The sequence below is a fragment of the Rhinolophus sinicus genome, chromosome 8 (genome assembly GCF_057876585.1).
Source record: "Rhinolophus sinicus isolate RSI-liver-muscle chromosome 8, RSI-T2T, whole genome shotgun sequence".
NCBI classification, from domain to species: domain Eukaryota; kingdom Metazoa; phylum Chordata; class Mammalia; order Chiroptera; family Rhinolophidae; genus Rhinolophus; species Rhinolophus sinicus.
The window spans coordinates 14,944,726-14,958,939 of NC_142508.1; the positions used below are offsets into that span (position 1 = coordinate 14,944,726).

A 14,214-nucleotide genomic window follows, 5' to 3' on the forward strand; every position below is an offset into this window, starting at 1 on the left:
ACCAGTACCACCATCACCAGCACCATCATCACCAGCACCACCAGCACCAGCACCACCATCACCAGCACCACCAGCACCACCATCACCAGCACCACCAGCACCAGCACCACCATCACCAGCACCACCAGCACCACCATCACCAGCACCATCACCATCATTGTCACCAGCACTGTCCCCATCACCGTCACCAGCACCATCACCAGCACCAACACCATCACCAGCAGCACCACCATCACCAGCACCATCAGCAGCACCAGCACCATCACCATCACCAGCACCGTCACCATTACCACCACCAGCACCACCATCACCAGCACCATCACCATCACCACCATCACCACCATCACCACCATCACCACCAGCACCACCAGCACCAGCACCACCAGCACCACCAGCACCACCAGCACCAGCACCACCAGCACCACCAGCACCACCAGCACCACCAGCACCAGCACCATCACCACCAGCACCACCAGCACCACCAGCACCACCAGCACCACCAGCACCACCAGCACCACCAGCACCACCAGCACCAGCACCAGCACCAGCACCATCACCACCAGCACCATCACCATCACCACCAGCACAAGCACCATCATTCTTCTGAACAAACCTACATCAAACTGAAATCAGGGACTGAAAAGCTATCTAGGGAATAGGAGTTGTTTTTTTCCTTTGAGCAGAAAATGTACAGTCAGTTTAGGTCCTGAGAGCTGACTACACTTTTCATTTCTTCACTAACTGTGGCAAGAAAAATCAATTTGAGGAAAAGAGGAGGCCCACACACACACACACACACACACACACACACCGTCTTCTTTGCCTTTTAGTCTTTTTTCCCTCTTTTTTTTTAAAGGCCTCTGCATCATATGCAGTGGATTCACAATGTATCACGAGCTGATTTTATTTTTCATGGGACAGAAATGCTAGTTTTAACATCAGTAAAAGGAAAGCATGATTAGCAAGGCAAATTAGCTTTCGAGCATGATCCAATGGCACATTTCAAAAACAGATGGTAATGATTTGGGGGTCATCCACTGGTTTTGGATCACTCACCTCCTTCAGCACTGCTAAACACGAGGTGACTGTGGAATCTATATAATACTTTAAAGCAAATGCAAAACTCCCAGCCACCACCCAAAGTCTAGCTTTTCCCCATGGGACTGAATTTAGGCTGAGGTCACTTTTGTGTGTAATCAGAGGGGGAGAATGTCAGAGTTAGCACTTAGGAATCAGAATCCAGGGATATTTTGCTCTGAAACTCATTTTATTCTCTCTCTCTCTCTCTCTCTCTCTCTCTCTCTCTCTCTCTCTCTCTCTCTTTCTCTACACACACACACACACACACACACACACACATACACACACACAGACACACACACACAGAGTCTGCAAGTGTGGAGAAATCCAGGTAAATCTCATCGCTGAGTACTGCTGTTAATGATGGAATCACTTTCCTGAAATCCAAGACTGTGCTATAGCATCTCTGGGCCCTGGATCCACAAGGGGAAGCCACTTTGCTTGGTAATGATGGGCTGCTGCTCTTTGCTCCTTCTGACATTTCTATTTTAGGTCTCTGGAGTCTTTTGAGCTCCAGAGTCAAGTCCTTAAAACAGGAGAAAAAGGCCAGTGACAGAAAAGACAACCGATGCATCAGTTTCTGCCAGGAGCTCAGAGCTGGGAAGCAGAAGCTGGACTGGGGACAGGGTCGAACTCATCGGCTTTATTTTCTAATCTCATCGTGGCAGCCTCACAGGGCAAGGCAAGCGAGCTGGCCCCCATCCCGGGCAGCCTGGGCCAGAGGAAAGCAGAGGACCGGAGGCTGAGGCTTCCTTCAAGGGCCCCAGGACCAGACTCCAAGTCAAGTATGTGGATTGTGTTCAGGCAGAGATTTCCACCATTCTGAATGTGGAAGGCAGTCTTGGAGATATAATTCGTGGGCCAGAAATTGCAGAACTTGAGGGACATGCTAAAGGTTTGTGGAAACAACTGAGCCGCCCGTTTGACAGTGTCAGCCTGTCCTAGATTCTTCAGGATATTTGTTCATCCTCTCCACCAAATCTGATCTCACTCACCAGATTTGTTTTTGACCTTCTCAGTGTTTGGAGGAGTTCCTGGCAGCAGGGACCAGCAGCCGCCAATTACCTTCAGAAGTAAGCTTCGGAGCCAAGAAGGAGCCTTCCCCTTGATAATGATGCCTTCTTTGGGCACAGTTAGGACACTAGATTTGGACTTGCAGAGCTGGACGTGGGACAATCTGCTTCTTTTGATGACTCGCCCAACTGGAGGGGAACCAAGCACCCTTCCTGGTCCCGGGCAGCAGGATGTGGATGTGGATGTTTTGCACTTCCCGGAAGTCCTTCTGGCAGAAGAACATTAGAGAAAGAGAATTATGAGTATTGATGTTTCAGCCTCTGATTTCCAGACAGGACCTTGCACTCGGAAAGCCCGGGCCCACCATGAAAGTAGGCCGCAAGGAGGAAGTGGGTCAGAGAGAGGGATTTCTCTCCCTCCCAGGGGCCTGCAAAGCCTCACAATGCTCATCTCCGCTAGGTGGACTGGGCATTAAGAGTTCGGGATTTCAACAGGGCTCCACGCATGCGGCCCAGGGGAAAGGAACTGCACCAGGGGCACAGGGGTTTGAGCTTTAATTGTCCTGCTGAAACTTGTCAGCTGTGTGCTCCCCAGAGGATTAGTTCCCTCTCTGCAAAGACTCTCCTGCCAGCAAAAAAGACCACGAAGGCACTTCCCACACACTTCTGTCTTGGCCGCTTGTGCCACTGAGGCACACCCAGCCTCCTGCCACCATCAGATGAGCCAGGTCAAGACCACCAGGATCCAAGTAGAGACCCAAGAAGTCCAGGAAAGGCAATCCAGGAGGACAGGAAGCATCTGGAAGGTTCATACCTCCCTCCAGGGCTTTGAGGGAAGGGTGAGGGGGTTATCCTATGTAGTGTCAGGCAGCAGAGCTCCTGCCAGGAGATACAGGGCGTGGTGCAGAACTGTCGGCCACAGCAGCAGTGGGAAGAACATGACAGGACCTCGGCAACTGAGGGCAGAGGTACAGCCCTGGGGGAAGAAGACTGGAACCCCCGCCCAGGAGCGCGGTAAAAATTCAGGGCTTGAATGAATCAGGACTAGCAGCCAATAACTGGGGCCAGGGAATAAAGTCAGCGTGGGAACAGAAAGGACCACTTGATGATGATTTGGGCTGGGGAACTACTGGTGCGTGACTAAGACGAAAACTTAGCTGAATGCAGAACCAATGGTGAAAATAGGGGCTCGTTCGTCTACCAGTCAACATCCTTGCTATGCTCTAGCAACAGTTAAATAAGACCATTCCCTGCCCCCCCCCAGGAGCCCATAGCAAGGTGGGGAAGATGGCCATGAACTAGCAATTTTAACAGAGAAGCTGGAGTGTGGGCGTCCTCAGAGGATGGAGCACTGGAATTTCGGAGGGAAGTGGGGCTGGGGGAGGCCCTCAGGGTGAGCCAGGACCACGTCAGGGGGTGTCTGTACTGCAGGTCTCACTGTGGACCTGACCCACAGATGATGGGGGGCCATTGGGAGGCTACTGGCATACGTTCAGCTTCTTTAGTCAAAAGCAACAGAAACCAGCGTTCACTTCTTTCGGCAAGAAAACCCACGTAGCAGAACGGTGGAGGTGGGACACCACCCAGAAGCACAACCAGGAATCTAGGAGACTGAAACTAGGCCTGCCCTGGGACTCCACAGCTTGAGGGAGCTCCCCACAGGCCAAATCAATGGCACCTCACTCCACTGGCAAGTCACAGTCCAGGAAGGAAGTGTGACACCAAGTTGGGACCACAGGCCCGTCCCCTGGAAGGCAGTCCCGCTATGACCAGGCAATGCGAGTGGTACGCTCCCCAAAGAACATCAGGGTTCTAGAGCCGGAGGAAGGGGGTTGACTCCTGGGCGGCCAAAAATTAATTGACAACATGCCTCAAGTGTTTAGGCTGGGGAGTGACATAAACACATCTATAGTTCAGAGCAGGGGTCAGCAAACATTTTCTGCAGCGGGCCATATGGTCTCCGTTGCATCTATCTGCTTCGCTGCTGAGCACAGGAGCAGACAGACAATCCATACATGCAGGGGAGTGGCTGTGTTCCAGGGAGTCGGCATTCACCGAAAGGGGCAGGAGGCTTGATTGGGCTCTGGACCCTATAGACCCCTGATTTAGAGCCATATTAGGGTAGAAAAGAGGTATAAGAGGGGAAAGAAAGAAAGCCAAAAGAAGAACTAAGAAACAGTCCTCTCTATGAAAATGTGCCCTGTGGGTTTTCTAGCTCTGTGCAGCTACTGGCGACTTCCTTCTTTCTTTTTGGGAGAAAGCTTCCCCTCGGTAACGAGCCCTTTCACAAACTTGATCTTCATGACTACTAACTTCCATTTTTTCTTGCATTTAACTTGTTCCTTAGTTGTTTGTTTCCGTAGTGGGTTCTATTTGGTGTAGTATCTTTGGTCGGTTTTTCCTTCTAGCAAAAGTAGCAGCAATTCTCCCCAGCGGGACACCAATAAATGTACTGACTTTTCCCCTTATTATTGTACTGGAACCATGGGTTTCCCAGTGGGGTACACCTGTATTTATTAGAGTCAGTTTTTAAAAATAAAACACCACAACCACAGCCATGCATTCTGGGCTGCCATCTTGTTCACAGTTGGCAACTCTCAGAGCCGTCCTCTGTGTGGCATTTCAGGCATCATAGCTCTGCCAGGATTGGGGCTGGGGACCTGGCGACAGCGTGTACGGTGGCGGCAAGGCAAAAACCTAGTCCTCTTTGCAATCACCTCTTTGGTAGGAGGCAATATGCTGTGAATTAGTGTGTTCCAGGCCTGCAGTGGTAACATATGGTGTATCTCTGCTCATTCCACATTAAATCCTGACATTTTGCAGCTGTCAAGATAAAGCTGTTTCTATGAGTAACATTGTAGTTTGTTTATAGAGAAATAATGTGTAGCAAGTTATGATTAATCAAGGTGTCTAAAATCTGCTGGAGGCTTCTAAATAGATTTGTTTCCACTGCCGTGCTTTTTGTCTCCTAAATCAGGGGCTTCATCGCCCTCCCCCCCTCACCCCTTTTCTCTTCACCTACTTCTTGGTCCTGTCCCCTGTGAGGCGGGTAGAGAGTGAGGCCAGGCCATGAAGAGGGGCAGCTGCAGAATCAAGAGAAGTCAGACGATTACATGTGACAGGAGGAAGTCACCTGAACTCTTCTGAACCCCAGGAGGCCCCTCAAAGAGCCACTGTCTTCTTCATCCCTGTATTTCTGTGTTTGGAACCCAAATCTCAATTGGATTGTCATCCTGAAGAGCTGTGAATAGGTGACCGAGCCTCTCGGGGGACATACGTTGTTTTTAGCTTTGGTTTTCCGGGACCCAAGGGGGCATGGGGCCTTGAGGCAGTGAAGATCTGAGGGGTCTCCACTTCTAGAAGTTATGGGAACTCCTCCTTCTGTCTGTGGCCCTGGGTTCCAATCTCCTCAGTGGAGGGTAACTGGTTAGAACCCAAGGCCCTGGAAGGTAGAAAGCACCTCATGTGTCATCTCACTGAGCTTTCCTCCCAATGCAAGATGTTCTCAGGCCACACTTCCTGACTCCTGTCAGCAGGAGGAGCAAAGCAACGTGGATGGTTGTGGAGAGTCAAGTGTTGGGAGGAAAGCTGCCTCCAGAACCTGCACTTCAGGCGTCCTATTTGTGCCTCTGGAGCACCTTGGGGCTGGCTGATGGTCTTTCCACGTGAAAATCCTTTAGATCTTGGTCAGCAGCCACGAGCCCCTCCTCAGGCCGAGCCTCAGCTCCTGAGCCGTCCTTGTCACGCGTAGCCCCCACCACCTTGGCCACTCTCCCCCAGCACTTGCTCGTTTGTCTTTTTGCATCTGGAAAGGTGGAGTGCAGCACAGACCCATCTCCATGTGCAAGCTGGCTGGAAACACCCTCTTCCTCCTTCCCAAGGCTCCCCGCGGAGGTGTGGTCTGACGATACTTAGAAGAGTGGTCTTCATCTTATCGACCCTGACATTCCTGTAGAACTTTGGAACATTTCAAAGGACTTTCTCTTTGTTCCGGTACAATTATCTTCCCCAAACAGCATTGCAATGTCAGAGTACCTCTTAGGTGCTAGGTCAAGTTATTCTGCGCCTTTGAGCCAAATGTGCAGAGATTGGTCAAGAATGAGTGTCTGCATGTGTGGATACGTGCTTGGGTCCACATCCACTCATGCGTCCTTCTGGGCTGGGCATGCAGCAATCCTTGCCCCAGTGCCGCCCGGGTGGAGAGGTGGCAGCCAGCCTCCACCAAAGGGGCGTGCAGCAATCTAGGACGCTATGGAGGGGGCTTCATCCACAGCCTGGAAGACACATAAGCAGAGACACATTCTCCCAGCTCTGCCCACAGCGCATCACCGAGGACCAGCTGCCTCTTTGGCTGTGGAGGCAGAACCAGCAGCAGCAGCAACAAGAGGAAGCAAACTGCAGCAGCGTCCCTGCCCCAATGCATCCTTTTGACTTCCTAGACTTGCAGAAGGCAGCTGGCAGGAAGGCAGGCAGGAGGAGAGGCCAGGAAGATAGGAATTTGCTGCCTGAGAGAACAGGGCGATTCCGCGGCTGGGGAAGGATGACTCCTTTTCAGCAAATAGCCGGCCCTCCTCCAAATCACTCGCACCTTGGATGTGCTTCTACAAGTGTCCACTGTGAGTGCTTATATGTAGAAAAGAGCAGATGGCCCAGGCTGGAATCTTAGGAGATGCCCCCAGTTCAGAACGCAGGGAGGAAATGAAGCCATTAGAGGTGCCGGGCAGGACCTGGGTCAAAGGACAGAAGGAGAACACGGGGTCGATTTTGAGGAATAGCCAGCACACAGATGTGGGTTAGCGGACCTTGCCAGGGTCCAGGCCCTGGGCGTGGATTGAAAGGCACTGAGTTTAGCATCACTGAGCCCTCCCTCCTGGAGTTTGGAGAGGCCCCTAGTCCACTAGGAGGTTATCTCCTTACCTGGAAAGCTCAGAGAGCCCCTGCAATCTTGCCATGTGGCAAGAGAAACAAGCATCAAGGCTCCCACTTCTTGGATGAGAAAACACAGGAAAAACCGAGTGAAGGGCAGGGGACAGGGAGCCAGGGACAAGGACACAGAAAGAAAGGCAGTGCCTTCTGAAAACGAACAGAACAGACAATACATAAAAGACTGGGTCCAATCAGGAGCCGTGCCCTGAACCCCCACCTCCTGCCACCACCCACCTCCCTTTTCCTGCAGAGACAGCAGAGTGAGCCTCTTGTCAGAAATTAATATCACACGGGACAGTTAATCAAAGCTGAACTGCACCCCCCTCGTGAGTGAGTGGTGCTTGGAGCGGAGCTGACAGCCTGGCAGATGAAGGAGGGGAGTCTGTCGCGCCCCCCACACGGCCCACCTGCAGGCTGGGGGGGGGGGGTGCACGGGAAGCACGAAGCCCATTTCTTCCCGTAAAAAATGATAAGAGGCGAAGAACCGTTTACTGCGCATCAGGATCCATGGTTGGGCCATTTGTATATTTTAATGGGATGGTTATGTCACTAAATGAAGCCTGAAAAAAATCCATCACGGGCAGGGCGCCTGCCAGTGGCCCAGTCAGGGGAGGAGAGTTAGGGGGTAGGGTGGCCGGGCAGGTGAGGAGGAATGGGGGGTGGAGGGCGAGTCCATGCCCTGTGCTGGCCACGAGACGGGGGACCCTGTGGTCCCCAGCACTCATTAGGACGTTGAGCCTGGACCCAGCCATACCTGTGGTTAAAGACGTGACCAAGAAGCACCTTGAAGATTGATGGGCAGATGTCCAGGAATTGGAGGGAGTGGAGCTCAGCAGGAGAGAAGTCCCAGAATGTCATGCGAGTGGATGTTAGTAATCAGGGGCCCCGTGAGTGAATGCCACAGCTGGCCACCAGAAGTGCCACTGCTACCTGTCACCACCCTGCTGTATGTTCCCCACTGCCTCTCAGCTCACTGTCTGGCTTAGAAACTGACCAGCCCCAGGCAGTGTGATTCTAGGAATGGGGGGCTTTTCTGGCCTCCCCATCACACCACCGACCCCTTACCCCATATGACCCTCAAATCCCAGAGCCACAAGGGCCAAGAGAATGTCTGACCTGAGCCCTTAGTTATCCCGGTGAGGAAACTGAGGCAGGGGCTAGCGCCCTGTTCTCCTCCTTCCCTGCCCTCCGTGCCCTGCTGCTGATGTAGGGCCAAGCTTGGCAAGTCCAAGGGAGCCCAAGTCACGCACGGCCATCTTCACTGATCACCGCGGTGTAACCCTCCGCAGCTCAGTCACAAGCAGCCTGGGCACCGAATGGGGCGTCAGGTAGTCTCATCACAGCCTCCTGCTCCACCTGTCACATTCCCTTTTCATGTTACATTGTCCCCTGGTACCACCGAATTGAGCAATAAGGACACATAGTGTCGGGACTGGTCATGCAATGGCCAGTGCCTGACGAGAGGGGCAGGGATGTCACTAGAGGCCAGGGCAGTAAACGGGCTGTCAGGTCACTGACTGGATTCCCAGAACCACAAAACAGCCACGAGGTGGCCTGAGGACAGATGCACAGAACGGCGATGCAGGCCTTTGACCACAACTGGAAACAATGTGCGGCAGCCAAGTGGGCTGGCAGGAGGCTGAGTTTTATTCCAAGTTCATCTGAGGATAAATCAGACACCGCAGTTACACAGCATCAACTCAGCTGTTCGATTCATCCTCCAGGTGAAGGAAATGGATGCCAGAAGGAAAAATAAAAAATCCCACATGTCCGAGAGCAGAGAGGTTTGTGTGCAGACCTGTCACCTGCAATTTCCTGTGGAGAGAGAGGGAAGAAATTTCCTGTGGAGTGAGGCACGGCTGCCCTCCCAAGGACCCAAGTCCAAGAGCAAATGGGCCACAGCAGAGGAACAGGATCCCCGGGTCCAGGAGGCACCCTGGGGTGACAGGCAGACACGCCAACTCTGTCACCAGGTGGCCTGAGTTTTCATCCCCGCTCGGCTGCTTCCTGGATGTGTAACCTTGATCACTTTCATGAACCTCTCTCTGCCTCAGTTTTCCCATCTGTAAAATGGGGAGAATAAGAGCTCTCACCTTGTAAGACTATCTAAGGATTTACTAGATTACTTGTACGAGTTCAGAACAGTGCCTGGCACATGGTAAGTTCTATAGAAACATTAAACGAAATAAGCACGTCTGATGTGAAACCAAGAAAACAAAGCCCCTAAACAAAAGGCAGAAATATCTTCAATCCAGAATTTCTCTGTAGGTAAAACTGGGAGTAAGGGAAGGGGACACCCCAATCACACACACGGTGACTGACATTATGTCCTCATCTCCCTCGACTTCTGTCATGTGTGTGCAGGCATGTCTGTGACCTTAGAATGCTGCCTATGAAACAAGTCCCAAAAACATGCATCTGATTTTCTTACTCAATTTCAAGATAAAATTAGGGTTGCGTCCCTGAGGGAGAAAATGTGTCCCTGAAAACAAGCAACTACCTAGAGAAAGCCTGTGAGAATCACATATTTAAAGGGACATCAATATTTTTCTGACAGAGTATTAGTAACAATAATAAATTGCCAAATAGGACTGCAAACTAGCAGCGCTGCTCAACATTTGAGTGACAGTTAACGTCTCCTGGGAAATAGCAGTGACAGCTAAACATGACGCCAATGACATGGCCTCGATTGCACAGTAGAGGAGGGGGCCGTGGGGACTGGGGAGGTTCCCAAGTTTGAGTTGATGACAATCGGGACAGGAGCGACCCAGGCTGTAAAGATTGGCCGTCCACTCTGTGTGTGGGGGGCGTGCAGCCTGCATCCCTGTTTCCGGGTGCGGGAAAGTGGAAGGTCCAGGATTGGACATCGTGGGGACAAACATAGGCCTCTCACCAAGCCAGAAGTTGACCTGAGTGGGGAGGCAGAACACTGATAGAAATTCTGAGGGGTTATTGCCTCAGGTGGGGCTGATGTGAGGGAATCCCAGAAACCAGCTGGCCCTGGGAAAGGAATCAGACAAGGGTAGAGCCCAACCCCTGCCATGTGAAGAGGGGAGAGAGTCTGGGTGCAAGAGACCCAAATGGAAGATCAAACAGTGGGGTTGGGTGAGGAAGCTGCCATTCTCAGGGGGATTACATCCAGGCCAAGGGACACCCGGGATGGGACAGCAGGATGCTTCCAAACTCTTCCAGGAAGTGGGGTGAGGGCAGAATGAACAGGGCTGGGACAGTTGGGGACAGAGAGAGACTGTCAGATGCAGCGATGGAACCCTTGAGTCTTGGAGCTTCTACCCAATGTTCCTAGTGGGCTGATATGAAGCCACTGCCATAACTTAAAGGCCTGTCTCTGGGGACGCCCTGGAAACAGCTGTGATTTAGAAGCAAGTAGGTCACCCTGGAGGTGCCGAAGTCCAGCTGGAGCCAAATCTTCCTGACGCCGCGGGAAGGAAACAGGCAGAGTACAGACTCTGGGACCTGAACGGGCATAGGGTAAATACAAAGGCGGCACTGCCTAGTTCCCAGGGCAGCTGGAGAGGGGCTGGTCTGTATCACATCGCCTTAGCAAGAGGGTGTGACTGATCACACCCCCGAACCCCCCGAACCCCGCTTATATAAATTGTTTTAAAATGTTCTGTGCAAACAAATTAGTGGACTTCTGGCTGAGGGTGAAGTGACAGACATAGATTACAGAGCACAGGGAACTTTTACCTGGGACATTACATACTTCTCTCAGGTTTGAAGTTTTCACAATCATCATCACATTTGTAATAAAATACAATAAATAAAATACAATGCGTATTGGGTAACGTCTATCCCGCCTCCCAGGAGCGGCTGGGATACACAGACGGTACAGGTGGAGGTCGCAACAGGGCAACGCTCAGGTCAGAGGCAGAAAGTGCTGAGGACAGGAGCAGGATAAACGAGGCCCAGAACACATGTCCCACGGGCCAAATAACGGGGGACAGGGAGGAGGTTCAGGGCAGTCTGTGGAGCCGGGCAGGTCTGGCCCGTGCTTCCCAACAGAATCGCGCAGAGACAGCCCCTAATGAGGGAAGTTTCCAGAAATGGCTCAAGAATCCCTCACACTTGAAGCTTAGGCTCACCCTACTGGCTTTCCCCAGTCCCTACCCAACAAGGTCATTAAAGCACACGTGTTCTTTACCCCGTATTCTTTCCATCGTGCAACTTGGGATTCTGCCCGGTTTCCGCTGTGGAACATCCATGTTGGGTTGGGCGCGGCGACCAACCTGAACGTGCGAGAAGCCCAGCGTTGATTTCCAGCCTTCGCTACAGCCTGCGGGTACGGCTCATGAGGCTACAGCCGTGTGGCGGGATACCCCGAGAAACGCTCGGCTCTTTGGCCTGGTAAGCACACCTCTGAAGGCTTACAGGGTAGAAAGTGATGACAGCAAAGGTGACAGAGAAATATAGAATCAATTTTCTATGTCAACAGCTACTCCTAATTTATACACTTTATAATTGCCAACAGTCCATATCTTGAGAGGCATCGATTCTAGCAGCTCAAGGCATGACTTTACCTTCCTCTCCCCCTCCTTTTATCCTAAGGCACAGCTCTTAGACCTGCAAAGGGGCCTTGGAGAGTTCAATAGTCTTTCCAAGGTCATAGAGCAAGCCAAGGGCAGGATGGATAGAGAACACTGTTTCCCAACTTCCCAGGTCTCCAGCGCTGGGCCCACTCTCATGTTACCTCGCCCTGCATAGATTTATCATCAGAGGAGAAAAGGTCACTCAGTCAGGAACCTCGTAAGTCATTGGAATAAGGAAAACACGTGGGACTCATCCCTGGGGAGGCCCGACGCAGGGAGATAGAGGTGAACGGAGAATAGAGGTGGGAGGAAGTGTCCCCAGGCCAGGTGGTCCTCATTTAACGAAGGCTCTATTTGCAGCAAAGACCCAAACTCTGCTCTTCCCATCACCCAAGCCTCCCTGCTGTTCTTTTAATAGAAGCATTTTCCCTGCCTTCCTCCCCTCCCTCCAAAAAAACCTCACAAATATGTTGTGTGAAATATCAGAACTAATTAGACCAAATGGTGTTCGTTTCTGTCACTGGCTTTTCTGGGGGAGAGCAGCCTGTGTCGTGGAGGGAAATTTTGTTAACTAATTAAAGATAGTTTTGGGGGGAGAGTGGCATGTTCCTGTGGGAAAGAGCGATGGGAGCCCTGACGAGGCTTCTTGGATGGGCCGATTAAGGAAAACTAAGAACAGAGACAAAAGGCACAGCGACAGCAGGGTGACCCAGAAGGTGATGGGGGCGAAGGGAGGAATAGGACTGAGTCAGCCTGCTGGGCAGCCAGTCCCATACTTCTACCTACAGTCAAAAGAGAACACTGTTTGCACACAAGTATAAATGCACTTACCACACCAAAAGTCATAGTGTCGATGATGATGGTGGTGATAATAACCAGAGGAAGAAGGAGGCAGTTTGTCCAAAGCTGGTGCTCAGCCGTTGTCAGTGTGACTGTTACACAGCCAAGAGCAGAGACCACATCAGAGTTTCTTTCTATTGTCCAACTCTCAACACAATATGTGGTGGTGGTGGTTACCCCAAGAGTTTGGCTGGAAGATGGTAAAGGAAAAAGAGGAAACACGTATATAAGCAGAGTATGTGCGGGAGACAATCTAAGATCTTTTGACCTGTTTTTCCTCCTTGAGGAATAGCTGAATAGAAGTAACAGAAAAGGGGCCGGAGGATGTTAAATCTGAAGAAGGGAAGACTCGGGCGGAACTTCCCGCTGCCTTCACAACTTCAACCTACTATCGCGTGAAAAAGAATGCCTTCATTCCAGGAGATCAAACTACCTGGTAGAAGTTATCAGGCGGGGACTTTGATCCAGAATAAGGAAGAACTATTTAACAATTCAAACTATTTAAGACATGACATGGGCTGCCATGTCCTTTTCGGTGTGGCAGCCACTTTCCTGTGTGTTTGAGCCAAGGCCGTGGGACACCCGTCAGGGACGATGAGAAGGGACTTGTGCTGTGGGCACTGACGTGGAGGTCCCCTAACACTGAGATTCCAGGAGTTTGTATTTCAGTGGCCTATAAGGAAGACTATTCTCCCTGAGGAAGTCAGAGAAGGCCCTGAGAGAGGCATTGAAACCCTCTTCATGGGGAAGTCTTTAACACTGGGACGAGCATAAACAGGAATCCTTCTGGAACTATCTGGGGGTCGTGTGGCTCAGGCACAAGGTGGGGGTATAGGCGTGCGGGGACATGGCTTCAAGGGTTCTTCCTCATTCTCAGTTCCTCTGCGATGCCCATGGTTACAAGGAACGGCACCCTTGGGGGAGAGCTGAGGAACGGAAAGGCACCTTTGTTCAGCTGGTGGGTGCTCTGACCTACACCCTCCAGCAGGGTCACGGTCCCTATGGTCTCTAGCCTGAGGACCACTTCCGACCATCCTTCCACTGAGCAGCATGGAGGACTAACGCTGCCTGAGAAGCAGGAGGTGGGGAAGGGTGGGGAGAGGCCGCCAGACGCAGTGCTCAGGAGGCGGTCCCCACACGAGATGGGTTTGAACTCTGGCTCTGCCACTCACTGGATACGGGGGCACCTTCCTTGACCTTGCTGGCCCCCATTTGCTCTCTGAAGGGGATGATATCGTTCCTTCATTCAGAGGATGGTTGTGAGCATGATAGGAATTCATATGGCGGATAGACGCTAAGCACAGAACGCGGCCCACAGGAAGCACTGTGAGTGGCCTGGGCCTGGGGGACAGCTGGCATTCTGCCGTCCAAATGGACACCACTGCCCTTTGAGGGGATAAAACAGAGAGGCCACAGGGGTCTTGGGACCGAACCCAAGTCTGTGTGCCCGAGGCATCAAACAATCAAAACTCCAAATGTCAGGGTTTGGAGTAAGGAAAGGCTTATTGACGGAGAAGGTGCCAACCGAGAAGATGGGAGACCTAGGGGAGCCTCCAATCCATCGTGCTCGCTGAACCAGGCCAACGGTTTTTAAGGGGCTGGGGAACAGGTATGGGGAAGTGCTGGTGGGGCAGGTTTTCAATGGAGGCCCTTGAACTTGGCCATCTACAGTAACAGGGCATCAGCACTGAGTCTCCCTGGACAAGGGACCCTTGGCTTCTGAAAGGGCTCTGGTGTTCAAGTTCCGGTTATCTCATGGTCCTTTGGTTTGGTGGGGAGAGCAGGTGATGGAGTTAGTTTCCTAGTGC

At 51.9% G+C, this 14,214-nt stretch overlaps 1 long non-coding RNA gene across 1 annotated transcript in view; it reads right to left on the reverse strand.

The window, feature by feature from the left end:
• Window positions 1–480: 480 nt before the first annotated feature.
• LOC141567617 (uncharacterized) overlaps window positions 481–14,214 on the reverse strand; it is a 214,893-nt gene continuing 201,159 nt past the window's right edge. The window contains exons 5-7 of the long non-coding RNA XR_016021937.1: window positions 12,398–12,596; window positions 5,112–6,820; window positions 481–2,362 (exon numbers count right to left, since the gene is read on the reverse strand). This is a non-coding gene — a long non-coding RNA (uncharacterized LOC141567617). The remainder of the gene's footprint in view (window positions 2,363–5,111; window positions 6,821–12,397; window positions 12,597–14,214) is intronic.